Genomic DNA, 8,578 nt, shown 5'->3' on the forward strand with positions numbered 1-8,578 from the left:
GATTTCATGAGTGCCTAGTGGCTCTATGATCCGAGGTTGACCAGTTGAATGCTTGGAATCCCTGGCTCTTCTTTGATTTTCCTACTTCCTGTTTCAGATGAAAAACCACACTGAAACTCATGAGACCTAGATTCCCCAGTAGCTGTCAAAGGTACAGACTGGATGTACAAGAGAATGAACTTCCTATGGAGGAAGACTTTGATCTGAGGGGAAAGAAAAAAGGGAAAGTCTCCAGTTAATTCAGGAAAAATGAGAGAGACTCCAGTCAATTTTCTCTATTTCTTCCTCAAATGGACCACTTCAATGTGCTTTTCCATAGAACCAGAGATGTACAAAAATGCCCCCATGACCAAATAGACATACCTTCATATTGACCAGCTAAGTATCTTTTTGGCTTATCATGAAGCATTAGCCAGTGCAATCAACGCATTATTTTGCATTGCTTCCTTACCCTTCTCTATCTCACTTCACTTTTCTCTTATTCTTGCCACCCTAGAATTCTACTTTCTGAATAAAGCACCACCACTAAATTTCTACCTCAGTTTCTATTTCTAGGAAAACCTGCCTAAAACTATTGGTAACAATAGTAGTTCTACAAATCAGACTATCAAATAAGATTTGGGAATTGTTTTTCTCACTGGTCTAATGGCAATAAAATCTTTCCTGGGTGTGAATGGGATACAGTTCCATCATGAATATGTGCTTTCATCTCTAGTTAATGGGATGAGGGCAAGAGCAAGACTGAGAGATGGGGTAGCTGTGATGCTTAGTCAATTTGTTGGCAAAGAAAATAAAAGGATTATGGAGTTGAGTGGTTTTGGTGGGGGAAGGACATGGACACAAGAGACCTTGTGAAAAAATAGCCCAATGTTTCTAATTGCCAACTTGAAAACATGCTCTAAAATCCAGAATCCCTTATGAAAATTAAGGAGACTTTCATCCCTTACTGCCAGAAGACAGATTATGTAGTATATCAGATTGTAGTGGTAGAATAATTGCAAAGAAGGCAATATAAACAGCCTCAGCCAGTCTTATATGTCAAAATCAGTACCCTGCAAAGGAAAGAGTGGACTATTTAGACCTGGGATTGTATACTTGTCTAGACAAGCCTGAGAATCCTAGAATCTTCTGAACACTTCTCATGGAAAAAGAAGACCTTTGCTCTTTGCAAGTGAGAACTTCTCTTTCCCAGAGATCATGCAATGGATTTACCTGAAACTGGTATTTTGCAAGATGATGCTTGATATTCTATCACCCTTATTGGTTCCAGTCTGATAACTAGAGTCAGGGCTAGCACAGTCCCAGCAAGGAAGAGCTATGCACTAAAGGATTTGTAAGGGCTAGCTAATATGTCCTGGCAGGACTTTAAAGAACATATAGAAGAGTGGGTCATGAGGGAGGCAAAACAGAATATTACACTGGGTAGGAAAGAATTCACTGGCATGGGGGCATTTATCCAAAAATTCACTGGCATTGGGGCACTTATCAGATTTCAATACTTTGACTAATCCAAATAGCTTATATGATAGCTACTCAAAGCCTGGCCTTAAGGGTGGCTGATGGTAAAACAAAGTGGAAGTGCCAGAATTTCTTTGGCATAATATCAAATAAGAGGTTTCTATTGGATCTGTTTTTTCTATCACCCCAGAAAAACACCCTTGTTGCCCTTCTGGCCAGAGAGGCCCTAGTAATGACATGCTATGTTCCTATGGCTGTGATCCAGGTTGTCACAGACAACACTAGAAGGAACCACACATGGAGCATCACCTGGAAAAGAGAGACTGGCCCACCAGCATGATGGCTAGATGATACCCATGGGGACTCCAGTCTATTTTGATGGACCAGAGCCATCTTCCATTTGCCTGGAAACATGTGATAACTTTATCAAATGCCTCCCAAGATGGCACTTGTTTTTCTTTAAGATTTTATCCCCATGACCCTCCACCCCACCCAAGTCGATAACAAGGGTCAGTCCTCAGCCCAATCTAAGTGAAGAAATAGAATCCTTGCTCCAGAGAAAATAGCCTCCACACCAGAAGAGTTGCAGTATTTGACTACTAGGTACAACAGGGACTGAGGAAATATGACTATAGAATCCATCGACTTAAAGGACTCATTCATAACTCAGGAATTATGATCTATGGAAGACTGGACAACAGTTTCTTTGTTTGGCTCCTTGTATCTTGCTTACAATGATGATTTACAGTAAAGGAGCTGAAAATATCAGAACTTTGAAAAGGACTGAAGAAAAATCAGAACAATCAAGGAAATCAAAATATTACAATGGATTTACTTATATACAACCACATAACTGAATTCCTCAGGAGAACCCAAGGATTTTTCTTTCACCTAGACAATGAGGAATATTATGAGGGGGGAACAAGCGTCTTTAGAAGTTAGCAGAGACTGTCCTCTGCAGACTGGTATTTGGGGTTCACTTCTAGTTTGGAATTGCCTCCTAGGGAAAGATCACTGATTTATTCTTCCTTCATTCCCCTTGCCCAGGGATAGATAAGTAAATAAGTTCTCAACAAATTTTTCATGTTTTGCATAATAAGCCAGCTACCAGAAATTGCCTTAGTTATGGAACTGAACTTAGATGAACTCAAAACTCTCCATTTTCTTTATTCTAGTTTTATTTTTAAAGCACTTAAGTTTTGAGTACATTTCTCCCCAAGAAATTTTTATTTCCAGAATAATCTGGTAAAAATAATGCCCATAAAATGACCTCATGCCTGCCTATCTGTCTCTGCAATACTATTTTCTCCACCTTGGCCCTGGATAGGATAGAAAATAGCAACTTTGAGCTTTTTGGTTCATTAAAAGCAGAAAGAGGCCACTGGAGCTCATCCTTAGATTCTCTTCATTGCAAATAGATGAAACTTTCAAAATCGGGGACAAGTCATTTTTAAGTGAGCCACTGCAAAGTGGGATATTTCCATGAAATGGCACTGTTTTAAAGGATGCCCAGGAGCTTTTTTTAATTCCCTCAATAAAACCTCTTCCCACTTGTTTTCTATTTATAAAGACCCCCTCCATTTCTTCACCAAATGTTTGAGTTTTAACTTCTCTCCACACCTGAAAGCCCAGCTGTCTTTTGACACAGAGAAAAACAGCCTCCTGTAAAATCTGAAATGGCTGCTCAGAGGACAGAGGAGAATTCAGTATTGCTTGGTTCCCAGTGGCCCCCTGGATCAGGAATTTCTTTGTTTATTAACATATAATGTATTATTTGTTTCAGGATCACAGGTCTGTGATTCATCAGTCTTACACAATTCACAGCACTCCCCATAGCACATACCCTCCCTAGTGTCCATCACACAGCCATTCCATCCCTCCCAAGCCCCTCCACCCTAGCAACCCTCAGTTTGTTTCCTGAGATGAAGATTCTTTTATGGTTTGTCCTCCTCTCTGGTTTCATCTTGTTTCATATTTTCCTTTCTTTATTTTTTTATATCAATTTGAGTCACGTTCTATATTATTGCAACCAAGGCAGCCACACAACTAGGGAAGTCTGTACTTGATGGTAAACTCATGAGGTTACAAGACCATAGAAACAGAAAACTCTTGGTATAAAAGATAATGGCACAGTAAACAAGACCAATCCAGCAAAACCCCTGCCATCCATTTCTCTCTTCAAACCCTGTCTCATTGGGAATGTTGGTGGACCAATGCCTGGTGACAGAGCAGTGACAGATAACAAAATGGAAGTACCGAATGAGGTTTGGTATGTTGTAATGTTGAGATAAATGTCTTTGGGAAAGTCTTTCTAAGTCAGCCTTAGCCTGGATATTACCTGACTTCTATGGCATGAAGGAGCCACGTGGGCCGTTAAAATCTCCCATGATTCAGCCAGGTAAACCGGCACTGCCTTTTGTATGTTTTATACTGAATACAAATGATATTTTCTTTTTTCTAAGATTTTATTTATTTATTTGACAGATAGAGAGATCACAAGTATGCAGAGAGGCAGGGTGGGGGAGGAGCAGGCTCCCTGCTGAACAGAGGGCCCAAGTGGGGCTCGATCTCAGGACCCTGGGATTCATGACCTGAGCTGAAGGCAGAGGCTTTAACCCACTGAGCCACCCAAGTGTCCCACAAGTGATACTTTCATAAAGGTTAAAGAAGTCTCCCTGGTGTGCCACTGGAGTAGTTTTTTTTGTTTTTTTTGTTTTTTTTGTTTTTTTTTTTTTTTTTTAGAGAAAGGCACATTTTAAAAAATAACCACAAAAAAAAAAAAAACAAAAAAAAAAACTGTCCTTCTCAGGTCAACAAAGTTAAAAGGAGAGCTAATTATATGTCCCAAGGATTTTGAAAGTAATCCTCACTGGCCTTGAGTGGGGTTTTTTTTGTAAATTAAACTGAAGTAGGCAATTCATTAAGGTAGACAGATGCATTTGTAAATTGCACATTACTTCCTCTATTATTAGCTTCTCAGTCTTACCTTCTCCACATTTATGCAGCAGAGAAGTTACCTTTAATGAAATCAATGTATAGTACCATTTGTGATGCTCGAAGGTGTCATGGTACAAGGTTTCTAGTCTCTCCATCTGCATATCCAAGTGCCTAGCGAAGAACCAGGGACACAATAGTTGCATTTCTTAAGTCTCCTTACAGCGGACATGTATTCCTGTGACGACTGGTCAGAATACCACTTACCGTATTTTGAGTGCCATGCAATCTGGCACCAGTTCTGTTTTTGCCCACACTGGCATCCCTAGAGCTGACCTCAGTGCCTGGACTAGGGTCGCTACTTAAACACGCGACCTGCTCCTTCAGGTCTAAAAAAGATGGACTCCAATCCTCTTAGGAAACATGAGGAAAATGTGAAGTCTTCCATGAGGTCCTGGCAAACTCCCAGGACACTTATGTCCTCAGGGTCCCTTATGGTCCCTTATTCCTGATTCAGATGAATTACGTCAGTTTGCATATCATCATGTATTCCTGTAATGCTTTTCTTCTTTCCCACCAGACCGAAATTTGCCATTGCCTGATGTTCATATAAAATCAGCCCAACAAATTCAGTTCCATCTGTCCACAATGTGGGCAACGGATTCTCCCAAATACAAATGAAAAGTGATCTTCTGACAAGGCTGGACCCACATGTCTTGCAGCTGTCAAAAGGGTGCCACTCACTCGTCTTCCTACCTGTGGTCTTCTTTCATTGTCTCTCCTTTTATCTCTCATTTGTCCCTTCTAGTCACCACCTTTCTTACAACTTTAAATTTTTTTCATTCAATATTCAGACTAACTACTTATCTCTAGGTCCTTTCTTCTGATCCACTATCTCTCAAAAGTTCTACAGGAAACCACAAAACTTCACTTGAAATTATACACTCTTACTCTTTTTTAAAAAAATATTGATAATATAGAGTATCAAAGCAGTATTTGCAGTAGTACAAATCACTGACAGAGCTCAGAACAGGGAGTGTCCAACTCCCAGCTTGTGCTATCTTGTCAAAAAGCCTTGACAGAGCAAGTAAATTCTGGACTGAGCCCTGAAAGGCGAGCTTTCATATTCCAGGTTGTAAAGTGGAGAGGCGGTACTCTAGGGAGAGATCTCAGCATGGGCACAGACATGGAGGAGTAAAGGGGTTTGGTGCATTAGTAAATAAGTCTGCAGAGCCAAAGGCTATGATTTGTAAGTGAGAAGCAGGAGATGGGCTGTCCAGAAATAGGATGAGGTAGATAAGCAGAACTCAGAATCCCATCTTTCCCGTAGGACCCTTTTCTTCCTTGGATGCACTGTTGCCTTTCCCTCAGTCCCCATCTTCTGATCTCCTCCTTTCATACCTGTATGGAAACTTAGTCACTGGAAAACCATGACATTGAAAGGAAGTGGGAAAAATCATGCTGCATTTTAATAATGAAAGCTTGTATCAAAAGCTAGAAACAAGGTTTCCAATGTGCTTCCCAAGAACATTGCTGGTGTGACCAAATTGTTAGGCATTTTTATCTCTAATTTGCAGATGAGAAAACCAAAACTCAGGGAAGTTGAGCAGTGGTCTCTAGTTCTGAAATCAATAAATTTTAAAGATTTGTTTATTTATTTTAGAGATGGAGAAAGAGAGTTAACCCTCCTGGGTGAGAGGAGATGTAGAGGGAGAGAAAAAGAGAGAGAGAGAGAATCACAAGTGAACACCCTGATGAGTGCAGAGCCTGATGTGGTGCTAAATCTCACAACCCTGAAATCCCAATCTGAGCCAAAATCAAGAGTCAAATGCTTAACCAACTGAGCCACCCAGGCATCCATACAAGCAATAAATTTTTTAAAAATTTGTGACTCAATTTCAACTCTGTATGAGTTCAAAGATCTTTCTGTTATAACATGATGTCTCCTAAGGAGCAGCAGACTTGCCCAAGAATACCCCCTAGTGCATTTTAATGCAATTTCAACAGTGAGGCAAGCCCAAGAACAGCATAAAATACCCTCTTATCCTCTGCTTCCTATGGCTTTCAAATTAGTTTACATAATTTCATAATAAACTTCAACACCAGTTTTGTCAGTGATACTAGCAAGCCCTCTTATACTCAAATATTATATTCTTCATAGAATGGTTCCAATGTAGAGTCTGATAGCACAACAGGTTTATCAGTCAATCACCTAGTTTTGGTCACCTAGTTTTCACCTATGGCAATTCTTGCCTATATTAACTACTTCAGTTTTTACAACTCTGTAAGATACCTGTTGTTATCCCCAAACAACTTCAATGATGACATTGAGACTCGGAGGGGTAATGCCACTTGTCAAGATTATGCAACAATTCATTCATTGCTGAGTTTTGAGCTGGTATTTGTTTATTTATTAAATATTTACAGAGAAACTATTATGGACCAGTCACTTTGTATGCTCTGGGGACACAAGGGCTCTCCCTCACCCAACTAAGAATTACAGAATTTGCAGTCTAATGGAAAGGTGGTCAATGGGAAAAAAAAAAAAAAATACCACCACAGGGTGATGATTCTTATGGTGGAGAAGTACAAGGTGTTTATTCACTGTATTAGTCTGGGTTCTCCAAAGAAATAGAACTGATAGGAGGTAATAGATAGATAGATTCTTCTATCAAGACCTCTGTTAGGTTGTATGAGGCCCACTCCCATTAGGGGGGACAACCTGTTTTACTCAGTCTATTGATTCCTATCTTAGTCTCATGGAGAAACAACCTTACAGACACACCTATAAACAGTATTCAACCAAGTATCTGGACACCCCCATGGACCATTCAAGTTAACACATGAAATTAACCATCATATTCACCTTCCAGTACAATACATGGGATTTCAAGGAGAAAAATCTTATACTGTTTATTACCCAGTTTAGAAAACTCAAAACTCTTTCTCTGTACAATACTCTGCAGATATATAGTGCAATTCAGTGACTTTCCATGTTTGGTGGGACAACCTGGTGTTTCAGAAGTTGAAGGAGACATAAAGCTGTAACTGATTCAGGGAATAGCATCCAATTCATCTCCACGTAAATAATTAAACCCTCTTCCAGCACTGAAGACGTATGGGAAGGAACCAAACCATCTCAAGATCAAACCTTAAATATAGCAAGAACTTCAGCTATACAAGATAGAATAAAATAAACTGCTTTATCATATTTTACAGAAAGCAAGGAAATACCTAAAATATGTAAAGAAATCCTATGTTAAGGAAAATGCCATTGCTAACCTTAATTGGTGGTGATCTTCTAAAGTCTGAAATATTCCATTTATGCCCAGGTTCTAGATTTTAAGAACATTGACAAACTAAAGCAAGACAGAGAAAAGATAAGAAGACCATAAAATCTTCTCAGTTCTTAAAGAACTGATGAAGTAGTTATGCCTGCTTAGCCTGTAGATAGGAGAACCTCAAAGGAAATATGTGTGTTGAGATAGTTGAAGTGCCATCACTAAGAAGTAGCAGGGGAGTGACCAATTACTGAGCACCTGAATAGTATCAGCCCCTAAGCTACATCATCTAATCCACACTTAAACACCATCAGGTGGATATCACCATTCCCATTCTTACATGAGGCTTGCTCAGGCTCACACAGTTTTTAAGTGTCAGAGGCAACACAAAATGACATGGGTTCTTCTGACTCCACTTTGTTGTTATTTTTACCACTATATAAAGACAAAGAATTAGAGTTAAGGCTGGACTAAACCCATGTAATCAGGTTTTAGGGGTAAAGTTGGTTCAATAAAAGACCAAAACAGTAGAGAATAGAAACCAGTGGAATCAGGTTATAGGGATACATTTGGTTGAATAAAAGGCCAGCAGAGTAAAGATGAAAGCACTTTCAACATGGCTGCTCTTTGAAGGAGATGTGTTCATCAGAGGTTTTTCAAGAGGAATGATGACCACCTGTCCAAGATGGTGTAGAGTGTGTTCCTACACTGGGAATGCAGGCTATGTGCTCACCAAGGTCACCTCCAAGTCACGGTTTTTATTTTAAATCTCAGTTCACTCCCTTGCTTGTAGTAAGGAAGAGCAGGAGGGAAAAAGTCAAACTGTGAGCTCTTGGAAGCCAGTTTGTGTTCATATTTGTAGAGTCTAGGATAAAGCCTAACTCAAAATGGGGCTAAATAATTCA

This window comes from Mustela nigripes, chromosome 3, assembly GCF_022355385.1.
Source record: "Mustela nigripes isolate SB6536 chromosome 3, MUSNIG.SB6536, whole genome shotgun sequence".
NCBI classification, from domain to species: domain Eukaryota; kingdom Metazoa; phylum Chordata; class Mammalia; order Carnivora; family Mustelidae; genus Mustela; species Mustela nigripes.